The sequence below is a fragment of the Podarcis muralis genome, chromosome 6 (assembly GCF_964188315.1).
Source record: "Podarcis muralis chromosome 6, rPodMur119.hap1.1, whole genome shotgun sequence".
Taxonomy (NCBI): domain Eukaryota; kingdom Metazoa; phylum Chordata; class Lepidosauria; order Squamata; family Lacertidae; genus Podarcis; species Podarcis muralis.
In genome coordinates, this window is record NC_135660.1 from 15,530,393 (window position 1) to 15,544,195 (window position 13,803).

The 13,803-nt window shown below is 45.3% G+C and overlaps 1 protein-coding gene across 1 annotated transcript in view; it reads left to right on the forward strand.

The window, feature by feature from the left end:
• Positions 1 to 1,639: 1,639 nt before the first annotated feature.
• Positions 1,640 to 13,803, forward strand: part of SLC7A14 (solute carrier family 7 member 14) — a 53,694-nt gene continuing 41,530 nt past the window's right edge. The window contains exon 1 of the mRNA XM_028731562.2: positions 1,640 to 2,162. The gene's annotated coding sequence lies outside the window, so the exon portion shown is untranslated. The remainder of the gene's footprint in view (positions 2,163 to 13,803) is intronic.

Below are 13,803 nucleotides of genomic sequence, written 5' to 3' on the forward strand. Positions count from 1 at the left end.
GGCATGCAGACAAATGTCTCCAGCGTGCTTATATGTTACAGATGAGCTAGAGTGTCTCTTATTCCTTGCCCCTGTGAACATTAAATGGGCTTTGTCATACATCAATTGTTCACAACTAAATTAAGAAGGGATACAGTAAGCAGCACAGAATGGCATTCAGAGACGGCATCAAAGGATCTGAGACATGGCAGCCGCATGTAAAACCAGAGATCAAACACTAAGTCTTGTTTATCATAGAATCATAGAATCTTAGAGTTGGAAGGGAACCCCCAAGGGCCATCTAGTCCAGCCCCCTGCAATGCAGGAATCTCAGCTAAAGCATCCGTGACAGATGGCCACCCAACCTCTGCTTAAAAACCTCCAAGGGAGGAGAGTCCATAACCTCTCGTGGGAGTCTGTTCCACTGCTGAACAGCAATTACTGTCAGAAAGTTTTTCCGAATGTTTAGTCGGAATCTCCTTTCTTGCAACTTGAAGCCATTAGTTCAAGTCCTATCCTCACAGGCAGGAGAAAACAAGCATGCTCCCTCCTCCATGTGACAGCCCTTGAGATATTTGAAGATGTCTTGAAGCCCTGGGGAGCTTCTGCAAGTCAGTGTAGACAATACAGTCCTGCACTAGATGCACCAATGATCTGGCTCTCCATAACGGAGCTTCCTATATTCCTAATTCCCACACCTTTCCAGCAAAGACTGCATCACAACTTAACTTGCAGCTGTTCTATGGGTCGCTGCCAGAAGAAGACACTATGTGAATGGACGGAAGGGAGATATTTTTTACTTTATGTTTTCTTGCTGCTTCCCCATGATTCTATGCCTAGAGGATTGGTGGGGTTCCCACTCTGCCTCTGGTCAAGATCTTCAAGCAGAGACTGAATAGCCATTTATTGAGAATGGTGGTAACATCCAGGTAGGACTTTGGGGCTGATCATTCATTTTATTTATTTACTTATTTATAACCCACTCTTCACCATTTGGTCCCAGGGCAGTGACATGTAACATGGAATGCAGTCAAAGCACCATCAGAAGAATGGAGCAGGGTCAGCACTTATGACCAATTGAAGAAAGTGAAGTAACACACATTTCCATTTAAAGACAAGTGCCCACCTTATTTTCCAAAGGATTGAGTCCAGAGTCTAAGCTTCCCTAACTGCACCACTTAGTTCGTGATGCTCTCAATGCTGGCTTTGGAAAGCATGAAGGCGGGGGCCTCTTCAAGACCCCTCTCCAACTCTTCTGATGCTATCAAGCCATCATTGGGCAGGAGGAATGTGGAGCGAGGAGGGGGCAAGCAGCAGGTGTAGAGAAAACACTTCATAGGAATGGATCGGTGGCTCCTCGTCAAAGTATTAGCACATGCACAGAGAGAGAAACTGCCTGGCTTCCTTTTTTGTCACACATAGACAAGATTACCCTATGAAATCCAGCCCAAAGCGAGAGGTTGACCAGGGGTAAGAGAGGGCCCGCTGGCTCCAGGGTGTGGTAGGGTTATCTCCGCGGGGGCCACGTTAACGCTGTCTGAGTCTGACTAACACGTGGTGGGGAAGGATGGTTGTCTTCGCGGCTCCTGCTGCTGGTGCTGCTGAGCGGATCACGTGGGCACGGGAGGGAGGAGGAGAGAGAAAGAGAGAGAAGCGCTGAATAATTGAGGGCTGCAGCGATCCGCTCGCCTCCTGCCTGCAAGCCAACAGCCCGCGGGAGCTGTCCTTGGTGCTGAAAGCAGCGCCGCGTCCCGGAGGTCTCCTGCCAGCGCCCCTGCGCAGGGCATCAGAGGCGCCCACCTCAAAAGCCTGCAGCAGCCTCTCCTCTCCTTGGAACAACTCGGGAGTTCGCCCCGCTCCCTCCTCCTCTTCCTCCTCCATCCCAGCTGGATCCTCCCACCCCGGGCTTGATTGGCAGCCGGGGAGAGAGGGGAGGGGTGGATTCTGTGCATCTGAGCGACAGCCGGCCTCTCACCATCCTCCCCGCGCCCCCTCCGCCCCCGCTTGGGTCTCTCCAGGGAGGGAAGCCGCGGAGATCCTGGAGTGGCAGGTGCAGCCAGCCCCCTCCCTCAGCACCAGCCTCCTCCGGCATCCTCCACCGGGACCCCGCGCAGCTCCTGGACCACCCTCGCCGCCACCGCCGCCTCTCCAGCCCTGAGCTCATCCAGCAGCATCCGCGCGGGGTAAGCGATGGGTCTTTTCTCTCCGCTTCCATTTTACGCCCTCCCTCCGGCTCTCCTCTCCCGCAGAGAGCCTGTTAAGGCGATTATTGGGGGGCGGGGAAGGGGGGGCAGACAGAGGGAGAGAGAGAGAGAGAGAGAGATGAAAGGTGATGCATCCACCCTATTAGTATTAGTTTTATTTTTGCCCTCTCCCTCATTCCAAATTTGGGACGCCACAAGGGACACCACCGTTGAATTGAGGCGTGGTGCAGAGTTCTCTACGGGAAGCGGACCCCCGAGAGTTGAGTAGCTGTCTGTTTGGGCAGCCCAGGGTTTTCTGCTACATCCCCTTACTCCTTGGATGATGAAGAAGAGGGAAATTATGAAAGAGGACGCAGGAGCCACCTTCAGCTCCCTTCCCCTGCTTGGGATGTCTCCCATGTGAGTTCCAGGGAGGGTCTTTTATAAGTACTTTCTTGGTGCTTGCGGAATGGGAGGAGTTCCACTGGGGCGAAGGGGTAAGAGGAGCGCCCCACACACTCCCCCCATGGTTGAGAAGGGGGTTTAGTCCGACTCCTTCCTCACTTGCAGAGGACTCCTGGCAATCTCTTCCTTCTGTCCCCTGCTCTATAAAACTCCACTCATGGGCAGAGGCTCATTCAATGAACAGTCGAGGGTGCTTCGTCTGTCCTCAGCATCACCATTGGAAGCAGCAGCAATGCTAAGCATTTGTGTCGCCGTCCCCCTCCCCGAATATACAAATCGCTTTAGTTATATTATCTCAGCACGCTTTGCAACCACTTTGTAAGGTGTAGTTTTATTATATATCCCGTGTTGCAGGAAGAAGGGTGTGCTTTGAAGCAGAGCGCCTTGCCTAATCCTAGCAGCAGAGGTGAAAATTTGATTCCAGCTGGGGTTTCCCCAAGTTGCTGTTCAGTCTCGCCAGCTCCGTTTAGGGTGTTGTTGTTATTCCTGTTTCATAACTGAAGGGAGAAAAGGGCTATGATGGCTTCATATACACCGTCTCTGGCGTTTGTGAGAGGAGATGATAATAATACGCTGCCAGCAGGAAGGGTGCCGGGGAGGGTTGCAGTGGTGTTTCCTCCCTCTGGGCAATGGAAAGTAATTCGCTGGAGAGATTTGCCACTGTTCTTCCCCCAAGTGTCTTTACGTCTCTCCCCCCCCCCCCGCCCCCCATGCAAACACATGCACAGCAGGCAGGGACATGCTCCTTTGATTTCAAGTTGCAAACCCATTTTCTTTCACAGCCCATATCCAAAAAGTAGGGGCATAATTTTGAGGGCTACCTAACATCTTAACTCGAGGGATCTCAGAGGAGCCACCTCAGAGGGTGGGTTATTGTTGTTCTTTTAAATTGCTAGTCGCCTGCATCGTAAATGAATCAGAGGGCACGAGGGATTTAAGACTGATGAGCTGAGGATTAATAGAAACTGAGAGTGAGAGATAGTGGAGTGAACGGATAAACACAGATGGATCACACAGAAATAATGCATCCTTCATGTGTCTCTGCCATCCCCCCACCCCACCCCAGAAAACCCCTTCTATGTATCAGATTATGAAACAAACTGAAAAAGAGCAAAAGTAAGGAGCGCTAGGGCAGATGGAAGCAGAGAATATAGATGATGGCAAAATCATCAATATATTGAGAGGGAAAGAGTTGGGGGTGGGGAGAGAGAAATAAGCACAAGACAGACAATTGCAGGTATCTGGCTCAATCCATTAGATCTATCTTCCAGATTATTGGGCAGGTCTGACGTTGGAAAGGACTGTATCTGCCATTGCTATTATACAAGCTGTTGTTGTTAAAGGAGTTGAGGGTCTTCTTGCCGAAATCAGCTACAGATACGCAAAGCAAAAAAAGGGAACAAAAGACTCTTCCCTATCCAAGAAAGCTTTTTATGGTGGTGCTGGTAGATTTGTAAAACCTCCTGTAGTTTGCTCCAGAGTAGTCCCATTAACAGAACTCCAGAGTAAATGTTTTGAAGGTTGTGGACTCTCCTTCCTTGGAGGTTTTAAAGCAGAGGTTGAATGGCCATCTGTCATGGATCCTTTAGCTGAGATTCCTGCATTGCAGGGGGTTGGACTAGATGACCCTTGGAGGTCCCTTCCAACTCTACAATGCTATGATTGAAGTGTGACCACACAGGGTTTACATTTTAAGTATTTCATTTATATCCCACCTTTATTTTCTCAAGGTAGCATGCATGGTTCTCACCCTCCTCAGTCCCCACAACGACCCTGTGAGGTAGGTTAGTCTGAGAGGCAATGACTGGTCCAAGGTCACCCAGGGAGCTTCATGACTGAGTGGGGTTTAGATCCTAACCTCTACATCCTAATCTGGCTCTTTACGGCTGCGTAGAGTAATTATATTGGCCCCAACTATCATGTCTCACTTGGCTATCCCAGTTGATCTGCCTTATTCCAATCCCTAACATCCAATTGGTTCCTATACCTTTCAGAGCATGGAGAGGATGAACAGGTGCAGAACTTTCCATGACACAACTGTTATGGATGAAAAACCCTCACCTGCTGAACTCATCTTCACTGGCATGAAGCTAGTGGTGGTTCAGAAGCATCTTTCACATGCCAGCTGTTGACAGCCTTAGGGCTGCTTCACTCATTGCACATGCTGAAGTTATACCTGTAAATGATATTGCTAATATGTGCAGCAATGTAATATATTACTGTGGAGGTGTATGTTTGCAAGTCTGTGTGCTATGTAGATACAATAGTAAGGGAACTGGGATTGGCTCCAGCTTTGCTTGAGGGTACCCTCAGTTGTATGTCCAATTTACTACAACCTATTGTTCAAAATGGCTTTTACTTACTGTCTCACCAGCACTCTTATAGGCCACCAAGCAAATGTGCTTGCGACCTCTTCATTTAGAAGTGAGGGCTAGATCTATCTCTGGGGTAAACTAAAAAAGTTAAATGGGGGCCTTTTTATACAATACAGTTTTCACACAGAAAGTCTTTGTTATTAATTCGTTGCATTTATGCATTGCTTACTACATTAAGGTCTCAAAGGGACTTACAATGGCAAAAGCATTCGTAACACAAAATGTAGAATACGTCAAAAAGATAAAAGAGCGTCATTAACTAAAAGTGCTCATTCTGCAATAATATTAAAAAGTGCAAATCCTACCCCAGCCTGCTAAAAGATGAACTCCTATGTAGGCTAGGGTATCTTCATACCATGTGACCCCAATTAAGAGCCTAATATGTGGGATGTCAGGCGAGTCAGGAATGTCTTTGGCTGGTGCCTAAGAGTTGATAAGGATGGCACTAGGCACATCTCTCTGGGGAGAGCATTCCACAATCCGGGAGCCACCACTGAAAATGCCTGTTCTTCTGTTACTACCCTCCACACACCCCTCAGAGGATGCACATGAAGCACTTCAGATAACAACCACGTGTATGCATGGCTTCACACATAATTAGCTTTCTGAATACATTACCAAAGAACTTGTAATAGTCAAAAGATTAGATCAGGGATAGCCAATGTGGTTCCCTCCAGATGTTGGTGGACTACAATTCCCATCATCCCTGACTGGCTGGAGCTGATGAGAGTTGGAGTCCAATACCATTTGGAAGGCACCATTTTGGCTATCTGGCTCAGATGGCTTTTTAAAAGGGTGAAACAAGCTCATGGAGAATATGAGAATTTATAGCGACATGATAGCCAAATTAAGACTCCATGTTTAGAGTCTTATCAACAGAAGCTCTGAACCAGCAAAGGAGGACTGATGTCTTCACGCCCTGCTTGCAACCTTCCTGGAGGCATCTGGTTAGGCACAGCTGGAATCAAACTGCAGGCTGACGGAGCTTTGGTCTGACACAGCGAAGGCTCTCATTCTTATGTTGCATATAACCTAGATACAACCTAGATGTCACTTTCCAGATTATCAACACCATTTCTGTCATCCAGTAGACAAGGCAGTTTTCAATTTACATTTCTGTCCCCTATTACTGTATTTGCAGTGCCTCTAATTGCCGTGCGTTGTTGCTTTGCTTTTGGAATTAGTGATTTGTTTAGTGATGTTGCCTCCAGTGTATGGTGCGTGGCTCCCCTTCCGATCAAATCACATTTCTTTATTTGTGCTTGTTTAAAACACCATAAATGCAGTGCCATTCATCTGGGGTTTTATGGCACTCCATTCTTCCATGCTCACTTGCATCAGCGAATATGTTCTCCTGCACTTGTGTCTCTCCATTGCGTTTCCACTTCAGGCATTTTTCAGAAACGTGCATCTTGATTTAAGTCCTAACCCATTTTAAATTGTCTCTCTTTTTTGCATCTTCAGTTATTGAAGCACTCAGGCTCTCCTATGCTCCTAACCCATAACCTTAGTCAGTTTATTTATATACTGCGTATTCCACTAACACATTTGTTCTCTAAGTGGTTCACAGAAAACAGCCAAAATACACTAGCACAATAACCACAATACATACCTAACTATGGCATAGTGCTTAGCTATGGACATGGAAAGACTGGAGGCACAAAGTGGTCAGAAATCTGCTCAGCATTTAGGAGAAGAGTTGTCATTCAGTGACAGGGCATATGCTTTGCATGTAGAAGGTCCCATGTTCAATCACCAGCACCTCTAGACAGGGTAAGGAAAGACCCTTTTCTGCAGACCCAAAGAACTGCAGCTGCCAAAGAGCATGTCCATAAATGGAAAGCTTGTGGCCCCTCCAGCTGTTGTTGAACTATAGCTTCCATCATTCCTGACCATTGGCTATTCTGGCTGGGCCTGGGCCACAGGTTACCCATCCCTAGTACTGATCTAGATGAGTCAATGATTTGGTAAAAGGCAGCTTCATAGTGTTCCTCTGGTGGGGGCAGAATTTAGTTTATCAGAGACAATATATCAGAGACATATGTCATATGTCAGGAGTTGAGGAAAGGCAGAAACCCCTAGCTTTGGGCTTATGTTAAACCAAAGCTAGTAGCAGTGATGTAAAAGATGCATGTGTGTGCCCAGATGAATGGGTGAATGGTAGGGTAGGATATCAAAATGCAGAGGTGCTGTCCTAGGTGCTGAAGTTCCCATTCTCATAACTGTACCATAGAGCAAGAATATATTGATACTGAAAGTTTTAGAAGAATAGTTAAGTATTAGGATAGTAACTGTGTGCGATCTGCTACTGTTTATTTCCAATTTCTGCCATTCAAGGTTTTTGGATTCCTGCACCAGGCAGCTCATGCTGAGCATTCCTCTGTACCACAGGCTAGTCTCGTGTTCTGTTTGGCCATTCCACCTCCTGTGATAAGCCTATGTGTACTTGAACAGCTATAGTTTTAAGTGGCTTGGGCAAAAGGTCTACCACTCAATCTTAGCTGAAATGTAAGCACAAGCATACAGTGGCAAGTGACGCTCAGACAGCTTCATTGGTTGGAGCCATCTGATGAGCAAATGATATATGTCTTCCGCAGATGCTGGTTTGAGTCCCTGGTGGACTACCTCTGCCAAATGGGAGGCTGTGCTTTTCGTGCTGACTTAGACTAGCAGGGGATTAGATAATAGGCCTATCAATGGGTGTTAGGCATGACACATGTGATGTGCAACAAAATGAGGCAGCAGATCACTAGCCCCCAAGAGGAGAAATCTGGGAATTTAACATAGTTGTATCTGGGCAGTAAAATAGGTCCTTTCTCTGAAGCAATCTCACCAGAAGATCAGTTACTATTAACACCCAGAGGCAGCAAGAATGTGGGAGAGCTGTTGGTTTCTTATTCTGTTTTTGCAGTTTTCTGAAGGCATCTGGTTGACCACTGTGGGATACAAAATTCTGGACTGCACATATCTTTTGTTTCTTGCAGCAAAGATTCTGCTTATGATCTTACAACCTTAGCAAATGCAAATTCAAACAAGGCAATTTTTTATTTTTATTTTATTATTTTATTTTACTAAGGCAAATTGAGGATGATGATGATGATGATGATGATGATAATAATAATAATAATAATAATAATAATAATAATAATAATAATAATAATAATATATTATTTATACCCCATCCATCTGGCTGGGCTTCCCCAGCCACTCTGGGCGGCTTCCAACAAAATATTAAAATACAGTAATGCATCAAACATTAAAGGATTCCCTAAACAGGGCTGCCTTCAGATGCCTTCTAAAAGTCTGGTAGTTGTTTGCATGGTAGGAGCAAGCCCTGCCCTCTGGACCTACTCCAGAACTCTAAAGGAACTTAATTACTAGGAAACCTTCTCCCACCATTATATGTAGTTAAAACACAGTATTGGCCAAGGAAAGGTTAGCTATCAAAATGATGCCAGGTATAAAGCCATTTATCAATAATTATCTATAGCCATTTACCAGTAAGCTCCCAGGTTGTTATCAGTGGCACTACATATTCCATTCATAATATGGTCTGTTTTTGAATTTTCTCAGAGAAGAAAAGAAAGAGCAACGGTCTCATTAATTTTAAATGGCATGCAATGTGTCAGTGACATTTTGGATATATATCACTTTTTCATGATCAACGGGTAAGGCGGCAAATTCATCTTAAAAGCAATGTGAATTTGGACAAAAAACCAATGCAGCTGTTAACCAGCATTCTTTTAACTTTTTTAAAAAAGCACTTTTTTTTTTTGCATGAATTAGCCTGTATGAATTCGTATGATCTCAGAACCCTTTTAAAAATCTGGACAAAGCTGCAGCACTCTCAGAGAGGCACACTGGGTCTCGGTCAGATTGAAGAATATGAGCTGCCTTATCCAAATGATGATCTAGCAGAGAGGTTTGAATGCCTCATGGGTCTCAGGGTCCCTTGTGACCCCAAAGCTGCTAGCAGTGGGAGCTGCCGCTGTGCTTATTTCCCTTCACGCTGTTCCTGTAATGCCAGAAGCCCAAAGTCACATGGAAGGACCAATGCCATAGATTCTACAGGCATACATTTTTAATATAACATACATATTTTATTCACACAACTTGGAACTTCTGGCAAAAGAGGATTGCTACAGCTGCAACATGTGGAGCATAAATTGCACAACACCCTTCTACTTAGAGTCACAGAATCTTAGAACTGTAGAATTGAAAGGGATCCCAAGGGTAATCTAGTCCAACCCTCTGCAATGCAGGAATCTCAAGGAAGGAGAGTCCACCACCTCCTGACAGTTCCACTGTCGAACAGCTCTTACTGTCAGAAAGTTCTTCCTGATATTTAGTCAGAATCTCCTTTTTTGTAATGCTAAGCCATTGGTTTGGGTCCCCTACCCTCCTGAGCAGGAGAAAACAAGCTTTCTCCACCTTCCATGTGACAGCCCTTTAGATAGTTGAAGATGGCTATCATATCTCCTCTCATTCTCCTCTTCTCCATATCCCTAGTTGGAACCAGAACTGGAGTCCAGATTTGTAAGTAGCTCCATCATTGAGTAGCAAAACACGTGTGTGTGCAGATGTTCCCAAGCTTAGTCTCCAGTTAGAAGTGGCAGGTGGTATGAAAAACCTTTGCTTGAGTTCCTGCTGCAGATTAGAGTCTACAATACAGGACCAGTTGGGCAAACAGTTTGACTTGGTATAATGGAGTTTCCTAAGAGCCTCTGTGGTGTCAACAAATCTAGTATTGGCAAGCCAGGAAAGGCTAATTGCCCAGGCAGGAAAGAAGCAATTAAAAGAAAACCTTAGACCAAGTATCCATCCACCAGTTGCTGCATCAGCTCACATACCTGTCAAAGTTGTGGGAGACAAGCATTGTCTAAGAAGGGCCTGAAGCGTTTCTCTAGGCTTATGGCCTACAAAGTTGATCTGAAAACGGAATCACGTAACATCCTTGTTTCTCTGAAGTTTTGATTTAATTTATTTAGGCTTTCATCTCAAGCTCTCAGGGGCTCTCTGTAAATATTTATGATGTTATGCAAAAGAGGAAGAAGCTGGATTTCTCTCCTCAGATTGTTCACAGTCTAAAGCATCTTTCCCCCAAATTGTCCCTAGCCAGATGTTTTGGACCACAACTGGCTGGGGCTGATGAGAGTTGTTCTCCAAAACATCTAGCAAGCACCTGGTTGGGGAGAGTTCATCTAAAGTCTGTATCTATTTATGAATCGCTGATGTGATTCATAAAACCAGTGTCTTAAATACATGTCAGTATCAGTCCTGACAAGGCTCAAACTGGGAGAGAAAATTACATGTAATTGTTATGGTTTTAAGCATTCTAAAATGCCATCTTTGAGCTTTGGCCAAAACGTTAGCCCCACCCTTATAAAGTGTTCTCTGGCATATTTCCAAATGCAGAACAAGTCTGGTATCAGTATCCAATACAAGTGCTTTTCAGCCTATAATTTATACGTTGTTAATTAAAAGATAACCCCCCAAAAAACCAGAACAGAAAATACCACTTCTGTGATTTCCATTTCCCCCGTACTTAATGTGGGCATAGGCTACATTAGAGCATTTCTAAGGACATTATTTCTGCTAAATTGGTTTTATTCCAGTAAACACTAAATGGCTGCCAATTTATTTATTTTTTGGAAATGACTCCCACAATGCTTATGACATGAGCTCACTGCATGGAGGGGGGCGAGGAGTGAGTATGATGCATACATGTTTGTTTTTTCACCGCTCTTCCAAAATATGGCTTGTGACCAGAAGCTTGACAAAAGCTTTTACAGCAATCTGAGAGTAATGTGATGCCTTTGGTTCTTATTGCTGTACCCAGACCCCTTTTCAGACACCTTCTTTGGCTGGCCCTACTGGCAAGAGGCTCAGTGCTACTGGCCATAATATCATTGAATGCTACCATGATACAGCCTACTTCCATACAAAGCCACTAGAGCTTGAGAAGTCTGACATGGCTACACCTTCTGATACTTTCGTTGCTGCCACCCAACAACAACAGTGTGGTGCAATGGAATGATATTCTCCAGCAGAAGTCATGGGCCACCTCTTACCTTTCCACTTCCTGCCTGATCTGTCCTTTCTCTTATTGCTCACCAGTGCATCCCATAGCTTCTCAGAAGCAGACACGCAAGCAGAACCATTCTGTCTGCTCACACTTGTGGTCTTCCAGACCTCTCTTGAGCAGCCACCAAGAGGGAGCATCTGTCTACAACCAACAGTACCATAAGTCATTTCAGGTACTTTTATGGAGCAAGGAACTCCAGACACCTGTACCTGTCATCTCCTAGAAGCAGCAAAAGCCTTCTGGGAAGCAGCGGAGTTGGCAGGAGAAGGTTGAGAGCCAGAGAAGGACCAAATAGGAAGCATCTCTTCAGCTTCTGCATTCTCTGCCTCTTGCTGAGTAAGGGTCCCCACTCATGGGTCTTTTGCCTTCTATCCTGGAGCTGTGCTTGCCATGCCTTCAAAATGATAACCACATCTCTCTTATTGGTTGTGTGTTGTTAGCAGCTGGACTTGTTATGGCCCAGATTTGGAAATATTTGGGAGGGACATCCTTATCAAATTGGCTTAATAGGGTTTGGCAATTGACCAACAAAATACAACTAGCTAGGTGACAGAGACACAAAGACTCATTTCCAACTGATTGGTACTGTTTTATTGATTACATGAATAAGAAGGGGGGGGCTGAACTTTCACAGGCATCCTCCCCCCCCCCTCCATTTCTCTAGGTTAAATCATATTCTATGCTTTAGACCACTGGCTCTGTGTTCTTATGTTGCACTTTCACTGTTTACCTTAGGATTTCTTTTAAGGCATGGATGCTATTTTCAAAAAAACCAATAAATCTCAGACATCTGGTTGTCATGCCATATTTGATCAAATACGTATTTTATAACTCCTTCAGATAGCATGCTTAAAAACGAACACACCTAGAATATATGGAACCTCCGCTTTCTCACTACTTTACTATGCAATTTTGCAAGTGCAGATCCCATCAGTTGGTAGAGCATGAGACTCTTAATATCAGGGTCATGAGTTTGAGCCCCGCATTGGGCCAAAGATTCCTGCATTGCAGGGGGTTGGACTAGATGACCCTCGTGCCCCTTCAACTCTATGACTCTACCATAACTAGCATTCAAAAATGGGGAACCACCACCAGCATTCTGAAGTGCTGGAGTACATTCTACCAATTTACAAGTCTACCACCTCATCTCACTGCATGCACCTTGAGCCGCTGAGAGTAGAAACAAATTATTAGAACGGTCTTCCTCAGCATAGGGCCCTCCAGGGTGTTTTGGACCTCAATTCCCATCAGGCCAAGCTGATGTTTCTGGATGCTCACATGCAGAAACACAAAGAGAATGGCCACCCCAATTTATTTATTCCCTGAGCCTTATGTTGCCAAAATAGCACCATCCATTCACAAGAGAAATGTATCAGCAGGCTTGGGAAATGTTTGCAGATGCATACAATGTTCTTTGAGGGGGAAATCCTAAAGGGTGGTGTTGATGGGCTGGGCCACAAAGCAACCCAGTGATAACTGAGCATGCGCAGTGGCCACAGAATGCTGAGTGACTGATAGGAAGGGGGCATGGGAAATGTGGCTGGCGGGGAAATAGAATGGGATCCTGGGCAGCAGCATTTTGTTGGAGGCCGCACTTGCAGATATATTAACAGAATTTTTGCAGGCCCCCACTTACATATATATTAAGAGTCCTCTGCTTCCAGCAGCACTCTGCAGCTGTCCAGACCAGCAACTGATTCTTTGCAGAATCATTCCGATGATTTGGTTCTGCTCTCTGAGTAATCGCTCCAGCAGAAGCTACTACTATTTTACACCATGGTGGCTGAGAAGGGGAGGGAAATGAGTCAGCGTTAGAAACATCACAGCCTCGTAAACGATTACTAATTCATGGAGGCTGAGGCACAACTGAGCCGTGAGGGTGAAGTAACAGCCAGCTTGCTGCTACAATTTTCGTAGCTGGTCCGTCTCCTCGCCTGCCAGTCATGTAGGATTACTTTTGCCCGTGAGCTATGTGGTTTTTGGTCCCAGTCCCAAACCAGGGTGTTAGGTGGGTCCCTGCTGCCCCTTAACCTGCCTCTTATTTTGTGCTTCATAAAGTCTCTGGAATAGAGCATCGCCGCAGGATCTTTTTTCCTCCCTAGCATTCGTAGAAAATAAAAACAGCACGTGGGGAATCCTGCCAGAAGGAGTCCAAGCAGATCACGTGGCTCCTGTTTTCTTCTCCTTTTATGTGATTATATCAATAATTTACTGAGCTCTATAATACTATAAATTAAGTCAACGGGACAGGCTGTTAAGAAAGAAGCAGGTATTGCAGTGGCATGACTCACACAAGGATTGGACCCCACACCCTACTCTTTTTAATTCATTTACATCTACAAAATTACAGAGTCAGGCAGGTTTTTTACAACCCTAGCAGGAAAGTGGATGATTGCTGGAATAAACAGGATTGTGGAATTAATGTGTCAGTGCTGGGGGACAATGTGGTATTGCTGAAAAGAAAAGAAATCTACGCAGAGGTGAGTGGGAATAATACAGATCTAGGCTAAATACTGGCAGGGGATCTAGAATTCTGTTTAGCCCAACAGAAATTAGGTTTTGAATAATGGTGTGTAAATCAGCATACTTTACTCTGTGGGCAAAAAGGTGTTGTGGCTAGCATGGGAGACTGAGGGCCACATTTATTCATGGGGGACTTTCTAAGGGCCACCTGTCATTGGTGGGCATGGCCAGAGGAAAGGATGAGAATCTTTCC